The sequence below is a fragment of the Lipotes vexillifer genome, unplaced genomic scaffold, assembly GCF_000442215.2.
Source record: "Lipotes vexillifer unplaced genomic scaffold, Lipotes_vexillifer_v1.1 scaffold697, whole genome shotgun sequence".
In the NCBI taxonomy this organism is placed as follows: domain Eukaryota; kingdom Metazoa; phylum Chordata; class Mammalia; order Artiodactyla; family Lipotidae; genus Lipotes; species Lipotes vexillifer.
Genome location: NW_006779498.1, coordinates 1,968,005 through 1,991,000, shown reverse-complemented (window position 1 = coordinate 1,991,000; position 22,996 = coordinate 1,968,005). Strand labels below are relative to the sequence as shown.

At 41.6% G+C, this 22,996-nt stretch overlaps 1 protein-coding gene and 1 pseudogene across 1 annotated transcript in view; both read right to left on the bottom strand.

Moving 5' to 3' along the window:
* The window catches only part of SGCD (sarcoglycan delta), a 416,813-nt gene that overhangs the window by 369,397 nt on the left and 24,420 nt on the right, over nucleotides 1-22,996 (bottom strand). The gene's annotated exons all lie outside the window — the stretch shown is intronic.
* LOC103074686 (protein lin-28 homolog A pseudogene) lies at nucleotides 21,909-22,506 on the bottom strand (annotated as a pseudogene).

Genomic DNA, 22,996 nt, shown 5'->3' with positions numbered 1-22,996 from the left:
CATGTGCAGCAATGAAGACCCAATGCAGGCAATAAATAAATTAATAAATTAATAAATTTTTTTTAAAGGGCCCGGTAAAGAATACAAGTTCACCACTGTCAACACACCTATAGTGCCCAACTGTGCCTCAAAGGTCTTGAGACCTTGGCTGCCCATCATTCATACTAGCTGTTTTATTTTCTAAGTATTGAGAGAATTAAAGACAGTGTATTTTTACAATGATGGTGCAAAACTGATGGGGACATGAAACTGGAAGTCACCATAAAATAACTTGAAATCTTAGTTGGTGGCTATACGAAAGTCAAAATTCAACATATGAAAGATAAGTTAGTATAATCAACATGTCTTTTATCTTTTGTTCTATAAAAGTCAATGATATGGTTTCCTTTGCTGTGTAAAAGCTTTTAAATGTAACTAGGTCCCCTTTGTTTATTTTTGCTTTTATATTCATTACTCTAGAAGGTGGATCGAAAAGCTCTTGCTGCAATTTATGTCAGAGAGTGTTTTGCCTATGTTGTCCTCTTAGAGTTTTATAGTATCCAGCCTTACATTTAGGTCTTTGAAACATTCTGAGTTTATTTTTGTGTATGGTGTTAGGGAGTGTTCTAATTTCATTCTTTTGCATGTAGCTGTCCAGTTTTCCTAGCACCACTTATTGAAGAGGCTGTCTTTTCTCCATTGTATATTCTTGCCTCCTTTATTAGAGATAAGGTGACCATATGTGTGTGGGTTTATCTTTGGACTTTCTGTCCTGTACCATTGATCTATATTTCTGTTTTTGTGCCAGAACCATACTGTTTTGATGACTGTAGCTTTGTAGTACAGTCTGAAGTCAGGGAGCCTGACTCCTCCAGTTCCGTTTTTCTTTCTCAAGATTGCTTTGTCTATTTGGGGTCTTTTGTGTTTCCATAATAATTGTAAACATTTTTGTTCTAATTCTGTGAAAAATGACATTGGTAATTTGATAGGAATTGCAGTGAATCTGTAGATTGTCTTGAGTAGTATAGTCATTTTGACAATACGGATTCTTCCATTCCAAGAACATGGTGTATCTCTCCATCTGTGTCATCTTTGATTTCTTTCATCAGTATCTTATAGTTTTCTGAGTACAGGTCTTTTGCCTCCTTAGGTAGGTTTATTCCTAGGTGTTTTTTCTTTTTTTGATGCGATGGTAAACGGGATTGTTTCCTTAATTTCTCTTTCTGATCTTTCATTGTTAGTGTATAGGAATGCAAGAGATTTCTGTATATTAATTTTGTATCCTGCAACTTTACCAAATTCATTGACGAGCTCTAGTAATTTTCTGGTAGCATCTTTAGGATTTTCTATGTATAGTATCATGTCATCTGCAAACAGTGACAGCTTTACTTCTTCTTTTCTGATTTGGACTCCTTTGCTTCCTTTTTCTTCTCTGAAGTCTGTGGTTAGGACTTCCAAAACTATGTTGAATAAAAGTGGTGAGAGTAGACATCCTTGTCTTGTTCCTGATCTTACAGGAAATGCTTTCAGTTTTTCACCATTGAGAATGATGTTTGCTGTGGGTTTGTCATATATGGCCTTTATTATGTTGGAACCTCAGTAGATTCCCTCTGTGACTACTTTCTGGAGAGTTTTTTATCATAAATGGGTGTTGAATTCTGTCAAAAGCTTTTTCTGCATCTATTGAGATGATCGTATGGCTTTTTTTCTTCAGTTTGTTAATATGGTATATCACACTGATTGGTTTGTGTATATTGAAGAATCCTTGCATCCCTGGGATAAATCCCACTTGATCCTGGTGTATGATGCTTTTAATGTCTGGAAACCATACACAACATGAAAAGACAACCCACAGAATGGGAGAAAATATTTGAAAACAAAACAACTGACACGGGATTAATCCCCAAAATACACAAACAGCTCATGCAGCTCAATATCCCCCCACCAAAAAAAATGAAAAAATGGGTGGAAGATCTAGATAGACATTTCTCCAAAGAAGACATACAGATGGCCAAAAAGCACATGAAAATATGGTCAACATCACTAATTATTAGAGAAATGCAAATCAAAACTACAATGAGGTATCACCTTACACTGGTCAGAATGGCCATCATCAAAAAATCTGCAAACAGTAAGTACTGGAGAGGGTGTGGAGAAAAGGGAACCCTCCTACACTGTTGGTGGGAATGTAAATTGGTATAACTGCTATAGAGAACAGTATGGGAGTTCCTTAAAAAACTAAAAATAGAGCTACTATATCATCCTGTAATCCCACTCCTGGGCATATATCCAGAGAAAACCATGATTCGCAAAGATACATGCACCCCAACGTTCATAGCAGCACTATTTACAACAGCCAGGACAGGGAAGCAACCTAAATGTCCGCCAACAGAGGAACGGACAAAGAAGATGTGGTACATTACAATGGAATATTACTCAGCCATTAATAAAGAACAAAATAATGCCATATAGAGCAATATGGATGGACCTAGATATTGTCATACTGAGGGAAGTAAGTCAGACAGAAGAACACATATCATATGATATTGCTTATATGTGGAATCTAAAAAAATGGTACAAATGAGCTTATTTACAAAAGAGAAATAGAGTCACAAATGTAGAAAACAAATTTATGGTTACCAGGGGGAAAAGGGGGGGGAGGGATGAACTAGGAGATTGGGATTGACATATACACACTACTATATATAAAATAGATAACTAATAAGGTCTTACTGTATAGCACAGGTAACTCTTCTCAACACTCTGTAATGACCTATATGGGAAAATAATCGAAAAAAGAGTGGATATATGTATATGTATAACTGATTTACTTTGCTGTACAGCAGAAACTAACAGCATTTTAAATCAACTACACTCCAATAAAATATTTTTTAAAAGAATACATAGAAGTATAAGTAAGCATGATTCTAGGTATTCTTTAAAAGAAATATTCTTAAATTTCTAGCAAATATTTTAACCATTACAAAGTAAATAACTATTTAAATACTGCTACTGTAATATACTTGTCCAGGATTCCAATACACATCAATCAATAAAATGTTCCCACATTAAAAAAAAAAAAAAGTTCAATGACAGACTAAGCATAGGGCCCAAAGGCATGGAGATCACAGGGGCACAATACATCATCCTAAGGGGATGGAGGAACATTCCTTGGAGAATGTGAAAAGTTGGACAACAGGAGGGGCAGGTTGATTAAGGAGCCTTCCAAATTAGGCAGAGGAATTTCGTGTTCGTACAGTTGGCAATCAGGAACTGATGACCATTTGAGGAGAGGAGTAACACAGTAAAGCAGCACTTAAAAAGGATTAGTTGGGCAAGGCCAAGCCTGCAGAGGCCAGTAGGAATTAGATGAGATTAAAGAGGGCCTGAATGATAGTGGTTGAAGTCAAAATGCAGGAGGAAGGCAAGAAAGATAGGGGGAACATTTAAAAGGAGATAAATTTTCTAGTGCTAGGAGAGACAAAAAGCTGACTCAGAGTCAGCGCTACAAACCTTGGGTTCTGGAGGCACTTCATTAGAGACCAAAAAAGGAGACTGGAGTTCTGATTCCAGGCTCACCTCCCCGCTTCCCTAAAGGAACAATTTCAACAGTAGGGATGTGATACACCTGATGATTCCATCTCTCTCTTCTCTCCTGCACGTGGCTCTCATCCTGGATAAAAATGGGCTCCAAGAGGGAAACCTTAACTCAAGCCAAACATGTCCTAGATTTACAGCCCCTTCTCCTTTTCCACCCCTTACAAGCAACATGAAAGGAATTAACAGTGTTTCCCTATATCAACCCTAAAAATATTTGTCTTAGTATATAATAATCAATTTACATTGTAAAAATATTCCCCAAAACAAACATCTTCCAGTATAAGTAAAAAAAAAAAAAAAAAAAAAATCTGTTTTTGTATGATGCAAACAGCAGAGGACCATCTGCTGAATTGATCTCAGTCCTGCTTGAAATAATCTCCAGGCATGGCAATACAGGCATTGTTCTCTATATTTAGCAGAAAGGCAAGAAAATGAATTGAACATATTTGTAGTTGCAGGTTTCCTAAATAAGGGAAAAACATGCTCAGGGACTAGGGTAGGGTAAAAATAGAAATCTAAACTGGTAACTTCATGTCATTCAAGAAAAATCATTGTTTTTTTTTCCTCCAGTACATGAATCATCCACTTGAGGTTTGCAAGTAGGGAAAAAAATACAATAAATCCTCTATTGGCCTTGCACTGAATATTAGGAAGTAGAATCCAATTATTTTTAAATACATACCGGTTTGCTGACTACATTAATATTCCACTTTCTCATCACTCTCGTTCAGTTGGTTCACAAAATCTACCCCCTCCTTTTTTTGATTTTTTTTTTTGGGGGGGTTTCTATTAATGTCATAAAATGATCTCTCTTTAAGAAATCCAAAGATAAAAAGGCATCATGCATCCACCTGCACTCCCTCTTGGAATGTGTATGTTTCAGCCTTGTGGATTTCATACTGACAATCCCATGCAGGTGACAAAAGGGTTCTCACGTCAACATTTACTGGAAACTTATTTTCAGTTTTATAACATCATAATAAATGAATAAAACGCATAAATCATTCATCAGGCACTGGTGTGCAGAGAATAGTTACATGTTCTTCATGAAATATTATGCAAACTCTGAAAGCACTCTTACACAGGCAGGTTACCTCACCTCTCCAAGCCTCAGTTTCCTCATCCGTTATCTTGTGATAATAGCGTTTACTTCCTAGGCTTCTTTCAAGGTAGCTCTTAACTGTGTCTGGCACACAAGGAATGCTCCACGTTCTTCATTAGCAACCCTCTGTTCGAGAGTTATCCTCAATCCCATAGTGCCCACCCCTCCCAGCAATACTGTTTCTCACCAGCCTCTTTGCTTTTCCTGGCATTGCCAACCAGGGGTCTCCTGCCATAGAGCAGTGCTTCCTGAGTCCTGTTTCTAATAAATCATTATTCTCCCAAGGTCACTGAGCAGAATCTACGACCTTAATCTTGGAGGCAGGTTTCTGGAGAATTACTGACCTTTAAGGAAGGCGCCCTCTGAGAGCACCTGACTCAAACCGTAAAATGCTGAATCATTAACAATTTAAATCAGAAAAGAATTTAACCAAGTTACACAAAACTGTAATAGCTCCTGTGACTGGGGCCATTAGGACCATTTTGGCGTCATTCGGGCCAAACTAATGACTGTGAAGAGAAGGCACCTGAAAACAAGTAGACGGATTTGGCTTTTCTATTTCCATTTTAAAACCTATTTGGAATTTCTCTGCTATGTCATCCTAGGTTGACATTTTTTTCCATATCAATCCATTCTAATTAGTCAAATAGTTTTTAACCTCCAAAGTCTATTAAAAATACCTTTGCACACTGACCGGAGTTTGCAGAGCAGAAAACCTAATGTTAGAAACACAGAATCTGTTTTTTTAGATGACTATCAGATGTCTGTAAGGGGTAACAGTGCAAACAGAAATGAGTGGCATGGATGGGGGTGGAAAGGACTGTGGGGAAACACAAGGCACATGCACCTCCTCTAAAGGCTTCCCATATTAACAATAAGCAACAGAAACAACAACAAATTGCAGTACCCTAAAGGCCCAATAACACACTCGGCTAGCCAGTTTGGTCAACTACCAGCACATAATTCCTGATCTAACCCAAACCTTTCATTTCACAAACAGAAATTTAACCCAGAGGAATCTAAGTGGACTGTCTTAGGCCACATTAGATACAGATCCGCCAATGGGATCTCTTGACTCCTAATCCAAAGCCCCCAATTTCCTCTTCGATTTACTCCTGTGTCCTTAGGTGGCATAAGGAAATAAAATATCACAAACCCAAGTCTCTATGGAGCATCAACTATGCTCACAACTCAGTTCTAAGGCCTTGGGGCAGGGTGGCCGGGTAAAGAAATCATCAATTTATAGCCTTTGTCATGAAGCAGGTAATATTCTATTACCTCTTTTGTTAAACCTAAACCCTCTCTCCTACCCACAGCCACCCACAAACACTTAAGACCTGGGAGCTAGAAGGAGTCCCAGGGGATAAGCTGGTCTACCCCGCTGCCTTGGGCAGATGAAGTGTTTCTGCCATTTCAGAAATGATGCTCCAGAGGCCCCGAAAGAATGAGAAAATTTCTGTGGGCAAAAAAGAAGCCTGTCCTCTTGCTTTTTAGGAGAGAGGTTTTCCCTGGAAGAGACATTTCATATGCGAAAATAAAAAATAATAAATATAGTTATGTACTAAAGCATATAGTACAGATTATTCATGTGGAAGCCACTGAAGAGAAATCCCAGTTTTTGGTCAGTAAAAGCTGGAATGGGTCTTAGTGCTTCCTGAGAAGCTCCTTATTAAGGGGGGGAAAAAAAAAAAAAAGAGTATTTAAAGTGCCAAAGAACTAAGAACAATTGTTTCCACATAAGGGTACACATTCCACAGCATTTCTGAAGGTCAGACTTCGCTCAGATAAGCCATGCTATTTATCCCTGGCACAATGCTCACGCTGCGTCACCAAGCCCAAGTGGCACCACCAGAAACTATTTAGTTTATAACAGCAACCACAGTAGAGTGGAACACACCAGACACTATTGCTGCGGTGGCTCCACCACGGCCGAGCCTGCCTCTAACTATCCTACCCGGTTATGGTTACGACCAGTCACCAGGGCTGCTGCACAGCAAATCCAGCGGGGGGGTGGGGGTGGGGGTGGGGGTGGGTGGGGGTGGTGGCCATCCATACTGTATGAGGAAGCCATGCAGAATGTCTAAATGACCCTCCCTCATCAAAGATCTATGACTAAATGGTGTTCTGCATATTCAGATATGCCATGAAGCTACATGATTGTTTCCATATTACAGTTAGCAATTTAATTAGACTGAGGAGTCTTTTAAATTAATCTGAATAACCTTCATGCTTGTTTGTCTGTTTAGTGCTTTCTGTCTGTGGCTTTTGAATTACAATTTCTTCCCCGCCTGCCCCAGGTTTAGAAGAAATACACACTGAAGATGTTTTTTAACATTCTTAAGTTCACGTTTTGCTTACTGCCAAAGTGAAGACAGAAATGGTAGTCTTTAAAATTGTGCCTATGTAATACACAGAATTTTGCCCAAATTTACAGCTTCCTGTCCCCTCCCCATACCCCCTATCTACTGCTTTTGGGTCTTTGTAGATGTACTCTGACATCTTGGATACAGGTTTTTAGATTATTTAAATATTACATCTTTTTTTACCTGCTTATAATTGTATCTTATAATCTTCAGAAAACATTTAGAAATATTTCACCTGTAAATGGTTTTAACGCTTACCCATCAGTTATTTTATATCACAACTCTCTCATTTAGGGGTTCTTCATTTGTATTTAGTTTTAAGTTGGCTGGATCAAACAGAGAAGGTAGAAAGTATGTTTTGTGAAGTCTGAACTTCAGAAAGAACTAGTCAGAAAGCATCTCAGTTTTCTTCTTATAAGGTAAACAACTCATCTGACTATACATTCTTGGGATTCATGTTTACCTTCCGAAATGTCTAGATACTCCATTGTTTTCTGCTTTACTCTAAAAGAGAATCCTTTGATCAGCATGATTTTGGTTCTTCTGTTAAGACTTTTCTGTTTTTCCACTGGAAATATCTATTTTGCCTGGATGTATTTGGGTGGGGCTGTCTTTTATTTTATCTGGCTCTCGGTGAAACCTTTAAATATGTCCAGCTAAGAAAAACGTTCCTCGGTTATGTCTTCGATACGTTAGTCTCAGTTCTCGTCTGCTCCTCGGGAATTTCTCCGGTTCTTGGAAAAAACTTCTATAACCTATTCTCTATCCACTACGTAACAATCTTTATTTTATTTGACTTTGTCACTTTTCTTCCTTATTCATTCTGGGAAAACACTTCATTTTTATTCTTCACTTAGCTGGTTTACTTTTTCTCAGTATGAATTCTTTGCTGACTCTGCAGTGGGTTTTAATTTCAGTATTGCCCTTTTACTGCCCTTACAGTGTTTTCTATGTCATCTTCCCTGATTCTATGACCTTTTTGTCTCTGCCTGACCTGTCCTTACACATTTCCATTCTTCTGCCACAGAGAAATCATAATGACCTTTCCGCCTTTTACCACCACCTGCCCCTCAGTTTTCTAAATCCTTCTTCTGATTTGTAAAGTACATCATCTGCAGCAGGGTGCTTTTTCTCACATCGTCAGGATGATGTTCCTATTCTTTATCATGTAGTTTCTTCCAGAGGCTCCATATTGCCTGATTTCACACAAAGGGGTGCGATGCTGCTCCCGGGTATACACTCTGTCCCCATGGACACTGACTGAACGCCCTTCTCACATCCGTAGCTTCAACTTTCCTTCCGGTGACGGGAAGGTTCTCATCTCTCACACTCTGAACAGAGGAAATTCATAAAGGACAACTTTTTCCAGTTTGCCTGGTTGCTCACGAATCCTTGTTCTACATGGGAACTGCATCTCCCAAAACACAGGAGGCCTTGGCTCTTTCCTATTTCTGGAGGTTGTTTTCGGGGATTGTAGCCTCTTACTAGTTTGTGTGTAGGTCTATGTATATATGTCTGTGTGTATATATATAGCTGTATGCATACGTATATATGTATGTATGTATGTGTGTACACATGTATGTGTATGGGTATGTATAAACATGTATATGTATGTATGTCTATATACATGTGTGCATTTGTGCACATATGTATGCATTTGTGTCTTATGTACACATGCATGTGTAATTGTGTGTGTGTATTCCCTGTGGGGTTAGAGAACTGAGAGCAGACTGACTCAAAAACAGCAAAACCACAAAGAAAAGAAGAGGAAATGTTCATCTTTCCAGGTGCTACTGATATTGGATTTTGCATCCAGGGCACAAATACAGGTCCAAAATTAAAGCGTCTCCTAAGAAACTTCTAATAAGGGGAGGAATTCTCTATTTCTGATGACTTAACATACAGTATCTTTAATTGAGTCCTTTAATGCAGTTCCATAAACTTTAAAGGTTCATGAAAATTCCTCCAAGAGTTTGGTGAGAGATTGACTGTCACCCCTAGTTTGATGATGGAATAATTCCTCATTTTTTGTTTTATCTTAGACATTTTAAGTAGAGAGTTAAGAGAAGCTAAGGAAGACACAGTTTTTTTTTGGTTTTTTTTTGGTTTTTTTTGCGGTACGCGGGCCTCTCACTGCTGTGGCCTCTCCCGTTGCGGAGCACAGGCTCCGGGACGCGCAGCCTCAGCGGCCATGGCTCACGGGCCCAGCCACTCCGCGGCATGTGGGATCTTCCCAGACCGGGGCACGAACCCGTGTCCCCTGCAACGGCAGGCGGACTCTCAACCACTGCGCCACCAGGGAAGCCCTGAAGACGCACTTTTTAAACCACAAGTCCCTCTTCTACATTTCCCCCTTCCAGATGTTTACAACTCCAAAGATAAAAGCTACCTGAGATATAACTTGGTCCTGTGTACCTTTGAGACTCTCCATTTTATCAGCATGGACCAGGATGCCCAGAGGGGACGAGTAGTGTACCCAAGGTCCCAAAGCTTGTAACGAAGCCCAGACCATAACTCAAGTGTCCTGACTTTAATAATGATGAGACTCCCCATGGTTCTGGAAAGAAAGTGGTAATGGTAGCTATTTAGGAAAAGCTACCAAGTACTTGTGTACTTGTGCTTTACCAATCCTTAGGGAGAAGGAATAGTGACTCTTGCTATTCTTGAAGCACTGTCCTGTCACTAACAATAGCCACTTCCCATTTCTTATCCTCTGAAGTGAGCAAAACCCCGACAAAGGTAGGGAGGCTGTCTTCATACCCACAGGGGAAAACGACCTTCCTAGAGTCTGTGTACAAGACTAAAACGGTATTGAACCTCTACAGATCCTCTGAAAGTCACGCACGTTCTGGATTTCTCTTTTTTTCAACTGCTTATGGCTAACTGCAGCCTAGAGACAGACCAAAGGTTTTCCAATTCATGCAACTGCCAGACATTTTTCCTTCCAACTCTAAGCCAGGCACAGCCCCCAAAGCCAATTTTGCGAAGTGCCACATTCTTTTGAAATATTCCATGGAGTTCATTATGCATTTAAAAAAAAATGTAGCCCTGAAGCTAATAATAAGATAGTCACTGAACACATGTTCCTTTTGAATTGGTTCTATAATACTGGTTGTTAATGAACCTTGGAGAAATACAGCAAGGAACAGCACTTTTCAGATTCGAAATTCACATACACTGACCATCTTGAAGTAAAAGTCACTCTAAAGTCAAGAGGCTCCCCGGGCTTCTGCTGTTATCATCGCGGAAAAATGCAGTAAATTCAGCTCTGTGAGATGCACCTGTGATTACCTTCCAACCATCCCCATCACTTCACTTGGGATGACCCTCATTTTTATTCTGCTTTCATACCTCTCTGCACAGGCCTTGGGTACTAGGCATGGGACTTGTGACTCATGTCCAAGCGAACGATAATAATCATGCCTTCTGGCCACAGTTACTGGTCCAGAGATGGGCATGTGACACCATTCAGGCCAGTGAGACAGATGGCGAGTTTTGCTGGGTGTTCCTGGGAAAGAAGCTTCTGGGTCTTCTGAAAGAGCTCTAAAATCAATACCACTCCGTTACAGAAAATGAAGAAGGAAGAGAGAAAAAGGGAGAATTTCACCATCCTCAATGTATACGCAAGACTTTTTAAGGAAATAATGAGGGAACTAATAAGAAAGTTTAATTTCCAGTCAACTGAGGAGGTTATGTTTTTAGGGAATAATTCCTTAAGATTAAAAATGGCTTTCTAAAGACTTCTGCACAGGGAATAGCTTCTGCAGCAAGAGAATCAGCCTCAGTGTATGGTAAAGTCATCACTCTTCTCAGGAAGAGAAATCCTGGAAATATCAGGAGATTTAAAACATAATAGCTACTCTTTTTGACATGTCGCTGATCAATGTAATTTGAACTGTCATTCAAATAGACTAAAAAAGCCTAGGTAACTTTATGAGAACTAGTGGGCTTAGGAGAATGTTATCAAAATCATTTTTCTAAATTTTCTTTTGGGCTTCCGTCAAAACAAAAGCAATGCTATTCTAGTGCATTTTTTTTCATTGCATTTTCAAAATATGAAACATGAGTTGCCGAGGTAATCACTGACTTCCATGATAAAAGTCATAAATCAAAGGGAAGAGTAATACTTTTAGAATTATGCAAGTTGATTTAGCGTTACCAGGGATGCCTAGAAACATAGATAACCTGAAAGCTGACGTTTAGAGGTCAGCAGAGAAAAGATTACTGTTTGCATGGAAAAGCTATTTATGCAATTAACTGAAATTAATTATGCTTATATAAATTTCATAAACACATTATTTACAGATATGGATTTTTGGCTAATTAAGCTTTAATTTAGTTGAGAAAACTAAACCATATAAGCTTTTACGAGAAATCCCTGGTCATCCACTGAAAGGAAAGAGGTAAAATCATAGTTTTTAGGAAACATCTGGAGAAATAAACAATTTAGGAAAGCTGAAAAGACAGAAATTATACTCAATTATCCAAGACGTAAAGCCATAGTTTGAGGTTAGGCTGTCCTTCATTTTCTCAAGAGTACCCCTTAATTAAATGCAAATAATCAGAAATGGCAATTAATAGACTGTTAGCATTCCCTGATTAGATAGTGGAGCCCATTTACAATACTTTAAGGTTGCTGTGGACTCTGCAATAAACCAAATGGAATGTATATTCATAAATTGCTCTCCAATGTGTTCCTTACTGAAAAGTTTTCTATGATGGTGCCATCTCAGAGGCTAGCCAATGACGTTAGCAGCCATCACGCCATCACCAAGATTTCCAGGGCATTTGGACAATCAATCTTCTGGACAGACAGGGGGTACTGCCTCTGAATAGACCAGCCAAAGGCACAGGCCTTCCAAAAGGGCGAGACTTTTGAACCACCTTGAGTAAGCATCAATCATACAAATCAGGAACAAGCCATTAAAGGTCAAATGGCCTCTTGTAGATGACATGGGGCACAGCAGGGGCCCAAGTGCAAGTGTGTTGTTCCTTCACTGCCTCTCTCAAGGGCGCACCTTCCTACAGTGAATACTGAAGAGTGACTCCGTCTTCCTACCTCCATAGGGGACTCCATGCCTTCTCCCCATCAGGGCCTTTGAACTTGCCTCTCCCAATGCCTGGAATCTCCCTCAGCTCTTCATGGCTGTCACAATCCATTCTTCAGGCTTTTACTCAACTTCACCTCTCCAGAGATGCATATGCTGATCTGGGTCTGATGCAAGCCATGGCCAATTACAAAGTATCACATCTCTCTCTTTATTTCCTTCAAAGGACATATCAGAATACATAATTATTTTGTTTATTTAGTAGTTTGCTTCTTTATAGGCTGTCTCATCCTCTGACATGGTTATCGTTTCCTGTGTTTCACACAGTTCTGTTTCCAGTTGAATCAGCAATTATGAGTATAGAAAAAAATATTGGAGTGACTGTAATTCTTGTAGCAATGATGATTTTTCAGCCACACCCACATTAAATATGCATTTAAGACTCCATTAGTCATTTCTTTGAAAGTGAGCTTATGACTCTGTGCTGAATTCTAGCAAACGAATCCTCTTCTCCTGTTTGTAAGGTGACTTTCCAAGTGTTCACGTTGACAATAATAATAGTAAGCATTCGTGGGTGTCTACCATGCTCTGCTTTCTGGTTAGTGTCAATCTTTAACACAACTTCCGAATCCCATTACTACAAACAAGTAAAGCAAAGCTCAAAGAAGTTAAGCTCCTTTTCCAACAGCACTTGGCTCACCAGTAGCAGAGCTGAGGTTTGAACCCAGGTCTGTCTTCTCTGAAGCCTGTAAACCACACCACTGCCTTCTCTAACATTACTTTTTATTTTACACACCAGGATCCTTCCAAAGCATCAGTTGGCAGCATGGCTTCAGAACAACTCTGGACAATGAGAGTGTGATGGAAAATGAGCCAAGAAGCTGGGCAGTCTAGACTGGGAGGATTTGCTCCCACGTAATTAAGTCTGCTGATGTGAGGCGTCTGAACCTCTCTAAGCTCAGTAAGTGATTCGTCCAATATGAGAGAAGAGAATCAATAAGGTCCATTAGAAAACACAAAGAGAAGACAATTTCTCAATATACTGTGTAGGAGGCATACCACCAGCTGGGAGTAAGAAGTATTTATCCTAATGTTTGGATACTTAGAAGGTTCTAGAAATCAGAGGAGGGCTACTACAGACCATCAGCTTTCTTCACGTGCCCTTGCTGTTGACTCTTTGAACCATCCCAATAATGCCACAAGCATGGGGACTGAAGGCTCTGAGGAAAAGTGACCGCCTCAGCCTGCAGAATATCACGGGAGGGTGTATGGCACAGTTGTTAGGAGTTCTAGGTTCAGTTTTCCTTCGTATCCCAGCTCTGTCATTTACTGAAACCACAGGAAAAGTGGCTTGACCACTCTTTTAAACCTCAGTTCACTCATGTGGGAAAGGGAGATAACTATAGGAACCATCTTCTAGGTTTGTTATAGGGATGAAATAATATGCCCCCTGTTAGTTGCTCAGTACCATGCCTGGCACAGGATAAGTTCTCAATACAAGTCATCCCACTAATGACAATAATCTATTCGCAAATCCTGCAGTTAATGTACCTACGAGCAGCCAAATTCTGTCTGCGCCAATGAAAAGAGCAGAAGACTTATTCTAAACAACCTCCCTTTTTCTAATGCAGAAAGTGCTTGTAATTAAGTGTGAGGAATTACAGTCTGTATTTATCCTTACAGATGAGGTCCCTAATTCAACCACAATGTAGCCAAATGGTCTTTAAAGAAAGCAACTATCATGATACACCCTTACTTCTTTCCTATTTATGATTTTTCTTCTCTTTTCCTTTTAGCTCATTATTTTTACTTTTTTGAATCTCACAAGTATTACATAAGTATATTCTCCTTGCAAAAGGTCAATAGAAAATGGTAAAGCAAGGGAAAGTTGCCTTCTGCTGGCCTCTCCCATCTGTCTTCCCGTCCCACCTCCCCCGACCCTCCACTCAACTCCTCTCCCAAAGGAAGCTACTGTCATCAGATGTTCTAGGAATCCACATCCAACATTACTGGATTGCCATCACCTCTTTTTCTGTTGTTCAGTTTCACTTTTAGCGGTTATACAATCATCTTGCCTTGGAAGCCCCCTCTTTGACTATGCCAAATCACCCCTCTATACATTATTACAGCATCCACTCAGCACAGTGGCATTTTTACATTTATTTGTTTGATCACGTGATCAAGTCTCCCCCACCAGACGGCAAGCTCTCGGAGAAGGGACCGCATTTACTTTTGTTCTCCGCTGTACCTCCAATACCCAGTACAGTGGCTGGCCCACAGGAAGAAATCAACACACATTTGTTGAGTAAATGACTATTACTCATTCATTAGGCTGTCACAGATAGTAACCAGACTAACAAGAGATTTGCAGAGTTGAAGATTTCAAACGGAAACCAGTCACTTAACTGGGACCAGAAAATTATTTTCCAAAAACAACCTCAAAAGTCAGAAGCCCAAGGCTCTCCACCAGTGAATGAACAAGACACAAATTATCTCTGCTCTCGTGGAACCCTCCTTGCCAACAACGGCAGTGCAGGTTTCAATTAAGAATATATAAAATTGCTTATGTGAACCATAAACCATTCACTTCTAAAACAGCAACCAATTATGTATGGCATGAAACTGGTTTAACCCAATGCGTGACCCAAATGATCATTTCCCTCTATCTTTGGATTTTAGGAAGAGTATGTTTTTTTAATCTTGGAGTTAAGACAATTGTCAGAGAGAGAAAACATGCTTACTTAACATGGCCGATTACAGTCAGTGTATTAATGGTCAAAACTCCCTGCCGTTGGGCAGTCCAAATATGATGGCTAGCTAAGGGACGAAAATGTGCCGAGTCTTTCACCACATATCCATAGGCCCTGGCTCAATGACTTCCTTGAGTCTGCAAAAGGCATTTGCTGCTGAGCTCTACGGCTCACTGTTCATTCTTATTTTTTCTAAAATGGGAGGTTGATGGTAGTACTTATTAGGCATGAGACCTTAAACAGATCACTGATCCCCAGCTGCCCCTTCAGTCAAAAGTGTACAATTAAATTACCCCTGCCATATCTTTCTCATGGGGATGCTTGTAGAGAATCACAAAATGCAGTAGATGTGAACCAACTTTCTAAGGTGCCAAGAACGTTTACAAACCTAAGGGATGTTATGAGGATAGAATGAAGTTCTTTTTTCTTTTATTGTGTCTCTTGGTAAGTCGTAGGCACCTAAAAATGCTTGTTGAAATTAAGTGATGATTATGCCCACATGGTGATGATAATGATTTTATGGGTCTTTTAATTGTTAGATTTTGTGGCGGGAACCACACATCAGGGCTCCATCACAGTGTCTGCTCACATTAGGTTCTTAGTAAGTGGCTATTAAATGACTCAGTGCTCTACACTGTATTGTTTTCCACTGAAAAAGGCTTAAACTGACCCCAAGTTCCATTCACTAACTCCTCCTGTAACAATAAACACAGAGCACCTACTATTAGCAAATCAATTGTTAGGAGATGCTAAGAAGTTTTCCACTTAATAAAGCTGACTAATATGCGTACTTTTATGTATACTACAAGCATTCCAGTTAGGAGGTTTCTCTATTAAATATAGAAAGGCTATGATCCTACTGAGGATTTCTTTTTTCCTATTTAAATCCTTATTTATCAAAGCAACTCCTTATTTAGTTAGATGATTTCACATGTGGCTTAGTAAAGGCAGAAAAGTAATTCAAAAGGCAACCAAACCATGATTCTTATAACACAGGTGCCGGTTCTGTAGTTAGTGGGACTCCTTAAAGTAGTCAAGAAACTAAAACTGCTTGAAGCACTCAAAGACTGAACCAGTACTGGAGTAGCTTTAAAATGTCCACTCCTTGTTATTCCTATAGCTACACAACGACCAGCAGTGATACTGAAAATTCTGCAAGTAAGTACATTACTGGTTATGACACATTTATTTTCTTTTTTGACAGTATACATTTCTGAATAAAGTGAAAAGCATCAATTTTCGAGTTTGACATATTTGTACACGTGCATGTATATGTACACGTAATATGTCCTTGTATACGTAGTATGTATGCAGACATAAAACTATACCCTAACCCTATTCCTTACTAGCTGAAGAAGTTGGGGAGGTTAATCAAGCTCTGGGCTTTAGTTTCCTCATAGCTAAATGGGAGATAATAGCACCCTGCCTCACAGGGTCACTGTGAGGAAAGAAGAGAGAACTCAGGTAGGCACTCAGCACTGCGCTCAGTACGTGTGGTGTGTGCGTGGTCAGTATCAGTTGGTGGTGGTGCTGGTGTGGCAGATCGTACAGACCTTCCTCAACTTACAACAGGGTCACATTCCGAAAACCTCACCACCTGCTGAAAATATCTTAAGTCGAAAATGCATTTAATACACCTAAGCTACCAAACATCACAGCTTAGCCTCGCCAAACTTAAATGTGCTCAGAACACTTACACTAGCCTACAGTGGGGCACACTCATCTACCACAAAACCTGTTTTATAATAGAGTATGGAATATCTCATGTAATTTATTGGATACTGCACTAAAAGTGACAAACAGAATGGGTGCACGTCTATATAGGGTGTTGGTCCTTGTGATGGCATGGTTGACTGGGAGCTGTAAGCTGCAGGTCAGTGTTACCAGACAGGACCATACCACACAACTCTAGCCTAGGAAGGGCTCAAAATTAAAAACTGGATCTACTGCATTCACATCACTCTTGCAACATCATAAACTTGAAAAATCGTACTTCGAACCGTCCTAAGTTGGGGACCATCTGTACTTTCCAACGATGGCCAGAACCCTATCTCTGCATTCGCCTCCGGAAGCCACCATACAAATTACCACAGACTGATAGCTTAAAACAAAAGAAATTCATTCCCTCACATTTCTGGATGCCAGAAGGCTGAAATCAAGGTGTCAGCTGGGCTCCACTCCCTCTGGAGGCTCTAGAGGGGAATTCCTTCCTTGCCTTTTCCATCTTCCAGAGGCTGTGGGCATTCCTCATGGCCACATCACTCCAACCTCTGCCTCTGTGGTCATACTGCCTGCTCCTCTTCTGTCTATGTCAAATATTTCTCTGCCTGACTCTTATAAAGACACCTGTCATTGGATTTAGGGTCTGCCTAAATAATCCAGGACGATATCCTCATCTCAAGATCCTTAACCTAGTAAAGGTTAACGAAGGTAACGTTCACAGGTTCCAGGGATTAAGCTGAAGACTTATCTTTTGGGGGCCACCATTCACCCCACAACAATCTCCCATCCTACAAGCTCCTCTAGAACCTTGCAACTCCCCCATGTAGAGGGGATTCTGTGTGCCTTCCCCCTGAATCTAGACAGGATTTTGTGTCCGCCTTCACTAACAGAGTGATGTAGGAGTGATGCTACCTGACTTCTAAGTCTAGGTCATAACAGCATTAGGCACTTCTACCTCGTTTAAGTGGAACATGCATCCTGGAACCCAGCTACCATGAGAACAGGAAGCCCACATTAGCCCACATGGAGAAGCCACGTGCAGGTGTTCTGGCCTGCAGAGGTCACAGTTCACAGACAGCATCAACTGCCCACACATAAGTAAGCGAGACCCTAGATGATTCTAGCCCCAGCTGTTGAGTCAACCCTAGCCTTGGAGTCTCCCTAGCTCAGGTGCCAGACACCATGGGGGCAGAGGGAAGCCATTTCCACTGAGCTCTGCCCCAGCTGAAGAGTCCTGAGCAAAATAAATTATTACTGTTATATTTAGCTGCTAAGTTTTGGGGTGGTTTGCTGCATAGCAATAGATAATGAGACTAATTACTCATTAAATAACTGAATGGGTTAAGATGAGAAAGTAAAAAAACAGCACATGAGATATACTTCCTGGTATTTAGCATCTTGGATTTTTGTCTGACTAAATATAGTGTGGGCACACAAAAATACACACACACTTTTAGAGGAAAAAGCGACTCAGTCTCTCATTCTGAGTTCAAGAGTATAGGAGGATCCCTTAATTAGAAACTATATAAGCAGTAGAGGACCATTTGTAGAGCATCATTTGGTCAAACTGCATATTTTACAGGTTTGAAGAATAAGGCTCAGAAGCGGTCTCTGACCCTCCCCGCTCAATACAGCTCTTCACCCATCAAAGGTCCACCTTGCTCCTCACTGGGAAGATGAAAAATCTATCAGAGCCTCACTACCTACCCAAGGAGAAATCCTGAAAAGAGGAGAGGAGGAAGAGAACGGGTATGAGGAAAAGGAACAAAGCTGCTAGAAATGTAGTTATTTGCGGCCATCTGTTCATCATCAGATTATGAGAACCTTTCTGTTAAATTGAGGGTTTTTTCGGGCCTTGAGGTTTTTAAGGTGGTTTTTCCCACCTTAAGCCTATGGCTCCAGGTCTTAAAAACTGTCCAGGGCATGGAAAGAAAAGGCACAAGTTGTTGTATAGAGGGAAATGAAAAACTTCTCTGTCCATGTTGACGTTGCATGCTCTCCAAGACCTATCTAAGAGGTAGGCTTGCGGATTCTAGACCTGTTTTGTAACAAAGACCTTTCTGCAATGGTGGAAATGTTTTCTATCTGCTCTGATGACGATGGTGGCTACTAACCCCATGTAGCTATTGACTGTGTGCGACATGGCTCGTGTGACTCAGGAACTGAAGTTTTCATGTGACTTAATTTTAATACCATATTAGACAATCAGTTCTAGACAAAGTATTTACAAAGCCACTGTGAACTTAAAAATTCTAACTAGTGACACAGGCAACTCAACTGACTTAAACTTCATATTCATGACTGTGTCTCTTTCTACAGTCTGAATACGGTCATGTCTGCTGTGGAAGGACTGATCCTTAAGTTCACAGCAGTAATATGCCTCTTAGGATTCAGAACTTCTCTCCTATTATTGCTTAATGCCTCAGTAAGAGTGCAGAAATCCCCAAGATGTGGTCACAACTTCCGATTTCTGAGAGCCATTCAGAGTTCACAGCTGCATGACCCAAAATACCTAAAAATTCCATGTGTGAGCAGCTAAGTGTGATGGAAAAAGACAAACACTTTCAGGGAGATTTTCTGAAACTATTTTTCTCAATTCTAGAATCACAAAGAAAAAAAAAAAGATTTTTTTTTTTTTTTCAGTACCAATAAGTCTTCATTCATTGTATTTTCCCAAGGAAAAGAAGGGGAAGGGAAGAGGGTCAGCATGTGTGTTACAAAATGATAGCAAATGGGAAAGGAAGTACCTGGCACAGCAAAATCAACCATCGAATAAACACTGCCCAGATGGGGTCGACAAAGCCCAAGGGGGCTCAGTCTCCTGCAGTAATGAGGGGAAGGGATGAGGGAAAGGTACATGATTTTCTACCCTCCCTCCTTCCCCATAAATTGAAGATTTCACACAAAGCTTTGGTTTCTAGCAGTAAACATGGAATTACATTCGTCCATCTCCTATTAAACAACCTTGTGGCCACTTCAACTTGTTTCTTGCACCTGCATATAAGTTCCTGAGTGACTTGCCTAAACATTCATCTTTCATTTCGTGGTCTCCTGACCCCACTTTCTACATGGAAGGCCCCTTCATTTCTGCTCTCTACCCTAGGATTAGAGATTAAAGTAGCTTTTAATCCATCCAAAGACAGCAGTCTGTTTGGCATGAATCACATCAAGGTTTTAATCCATCCAAAGACAGCAGTCTGTTTGGCGTGAATCACATCATGGCTCAGGAGACTGGGAACCAGGGATGGAGAGTTCTTAGCTTCTTCAGGATTTCTGCACAAGTCATTTAATCACAGACACCCCACAAATTAAATGTATAGGTATATGGACTATTTTGGGGGGGGCACAAAGCGGGAAAGGAGAGGGGGTAGGAATCCAGTTTTTAGGACAGAAGATCTTGTTTGAAATGGGAAACAGGGGAAGGGGAACACAAAAGAAAGTGTGGTTCAAGACCTCCCACTTCACAAAGTGGGGGCCCCCAAGCTTATGTTTCAGATCTTTTTGGCTGGTATAGACCCTTTGTCAAAGATGCTTTGGCTATTTTTCTCAATATAAAAAGAAGTTTGTAAACAATAAAACCTCAAAAGAACGTGGAGAAGACCAACACGTTACATTTACACAAACTAGGCCACCTAGCAACCACCAAATCGGCTACTTGTGAAGTCCTACGAAGCCCAGACAAATACAATAACTAGAGGGGGGCAGCAATTGGGGGAGACAAGAACCCAGGATCAGACACACATCACCCAATGAATTCTATTGCATTTGCCCCATTACAACACAGTGAGGTAGGTTTGCAGTGATCTCACAGCACGTAAACGACACCCCCTTTTCTCCTTTAGCTACCATGACACTAATCACTGCTGCAGCAGGGCAGGATACTGGCTCTGGGAACCACAAAGAAGCCATCGCTGATGGTCTCTCTGGAAGCCAAGGAGGAAAAGCCCAGAATTGTTAAAGATTAAAGATCTTGTCCTTCCTTCATATATCCATCTCTGGGCAGCTCAAGATGAGTACAGAGGAATCGTTCTTAAAACCTGTCCTTACCAGCTCACAGTTTTTACAAAAACATACACAATATACCCTGTTGTGTATGGTAGGGCTAGCCCAATCCAGTGAAGGATGGACCTGGTATGTAAAGCGAGTCCTGTGCCCTGGGATTAGAGGTCTGGAACAGGAATCCTTTATCACACATACAGATGACCTCTGCCTAATCTTGGCTTCCCCTCTCTGCACCTTTCACCTGGCCCAGCCTCTCCTAACCTCTCTGTACCACCTTTTCCTGTTCAGACCAATTTCCAATCTTTCAGTAGAAGGAGACCAAGCCATGGGGCAACCCAGTTAAAACCTAGTCTCCCGTGAAACATTGAAGATGGCTGGTGACTCGGATAGATTCCAAGAGGACACTGTGGCAGAAAAGCCAGCTCTAATTGGCAAAAATGAGGTAGTTCACTATACACTCCAAAGAGTTGTTCTCTCTGGTGATACAGCAACAAAAAGTATTCCTGCTGTGCAGACCCGGAGCTGCTGCCGACTTATCCCTGAGATTGCTCACGTACCTGAGAACACAGTGCAGGAATGAGGGCACTCATTAAATTAGATTAAAATACACAAAAATACAAAACCAGAATATTTCTATTATGAAAAAAAAAGCTAAAATGCACAAGATACGTCATTCACACACAGCTACTGCAGTTGGCATCCTGGAGAAAGTGGGACCCAAGGTACAGTCATCCAAGGGAGCAAATAAATAAAATTGCATTGGCCCAGAATGGGGTGGGAGTGGGCTTAGAAGCAGCAGGTCTGCAGCTGTTCCTTCAACCACCCCTTCTGCCTATCCTCACAGCCCACTGCTTGGGACAGTGGTCAGCACTCTATCCCAGGAGGGGGTTATGAGGAGACAGGATGTGGAAAACCCTGCCTTACCCCTGAGAAATTTCCTCCTACAGAAGGTAGTGGCTTGTGGGTTGGGTCCATCAATCTGGTCTCATGCTTAATCTTTTCACTCTGGCACGGGAAATATTATTCCATATCCTTCTTTAAAACAACTTCCCTATCCAGGCCACTTTCAGAAGCTGGAGATTCTGGGGGTGGAGACTCAGATAAAGCATGCAGGAAGAATTACCCCCCAAAGCCCTCACGTGCATTTGGATAAAGCATGATTGGGGTTTCTTTGCCTCACCCCTTCCCTCCACCAAGAGTGACACTGTAGATCCCGGCCTGAGATATACGGCAGTGCCAGCTGCCCCGTACCCACACTATCCCCCCTTTCTCCAGTCTGCTGATGGATGCCTGTTCCTCAAAACTTTCTCATCACGAACAGATAGCCCCCACCCACTGTGGCTCAATTCTGGGCCTCTGGGAGCATGGCAGGGCTATGGATCTCTTCTCCCTCCTCCCGAAAGTAGGCTGGCTTTCCCTGGGAGCTTGCTGGGCCTTCAGGGGACATGAGGCTACCATATGGTTGATGCTCTGGCAGAAGTGGCACTCTTTGGACTGGGGTGGCCGTTTGCATTCCTTGGCATGATGGCCTAGACCTCCACAGTTGTAGCACCTATCTCCCTTTGATCTGCGTTTCTGCATGTTCTTCCCTTTGGACCGCCTCTCACTCCCAATGCAGGACACCCCACCAGGGCCGGTGACTCGGATAGATTCCAGGCCCTTGGCAGACTTCTTAAAGGTGAACTCCATGGCCTCACCGTCCTTCAGGCTCTGGAGGCCCTCCATGTGCAGTTTACTCTGGTGCACAAAGACATCCACCGGGGGCTCGAGTGCGACCCCCGCGCAGGCAGTCATGGACACGAAGCCGAATCCCATGTGCACGTCGAACCACTTGCAGATGCCGGCTCCGGGCGGCAGCTGCAGCTCCTCGGTCGCCGGGGCCGCGTCCTCCTGCGCCTCCTCTGGCCACCTGCAAACTGCTGGTCTGACACAGAGCTCATGGTAGTCGGCTGAGGCCGCGCAGCCCTGGGCCCCTGGTCGGTGGGCTGCTGGCCGCAGAGAAGTCCGGAGGCAAAGGGCAAAAAATGAATTTTGAGTGTATGAAAAGGATAGTAAGTGGGAAAGGTCACGAATGTTATCCAAATAGGCTAACGTTGCATAGTGATTAATTTATAATTGGCACTCAAGTTTCCCAGTGTGACCTCTCAAGAGTGTCTACAACTTGCATCCTGTTGAACTCCACTAGCGTCAGCCCCGACTCTCCCCCTTCCCCACTCTGTCCTTTCTCTCCAGAGGCTGGGCTCTCAACACCGGAACCACAGTGTCTGAGGTATCCCACCAGCGTTTAACACCCATGCTTCCAGGCTACAGTCACCACTCAAAAGGGTTTCTCCATCCTTTAACACTCAACCCAAGGAGTCTTCCAAGGCCTTTTAGCTTTAGCTAATTTCTTCTTTCACACTCCCTTAAAAGATTTGTCATCTGGGGGGA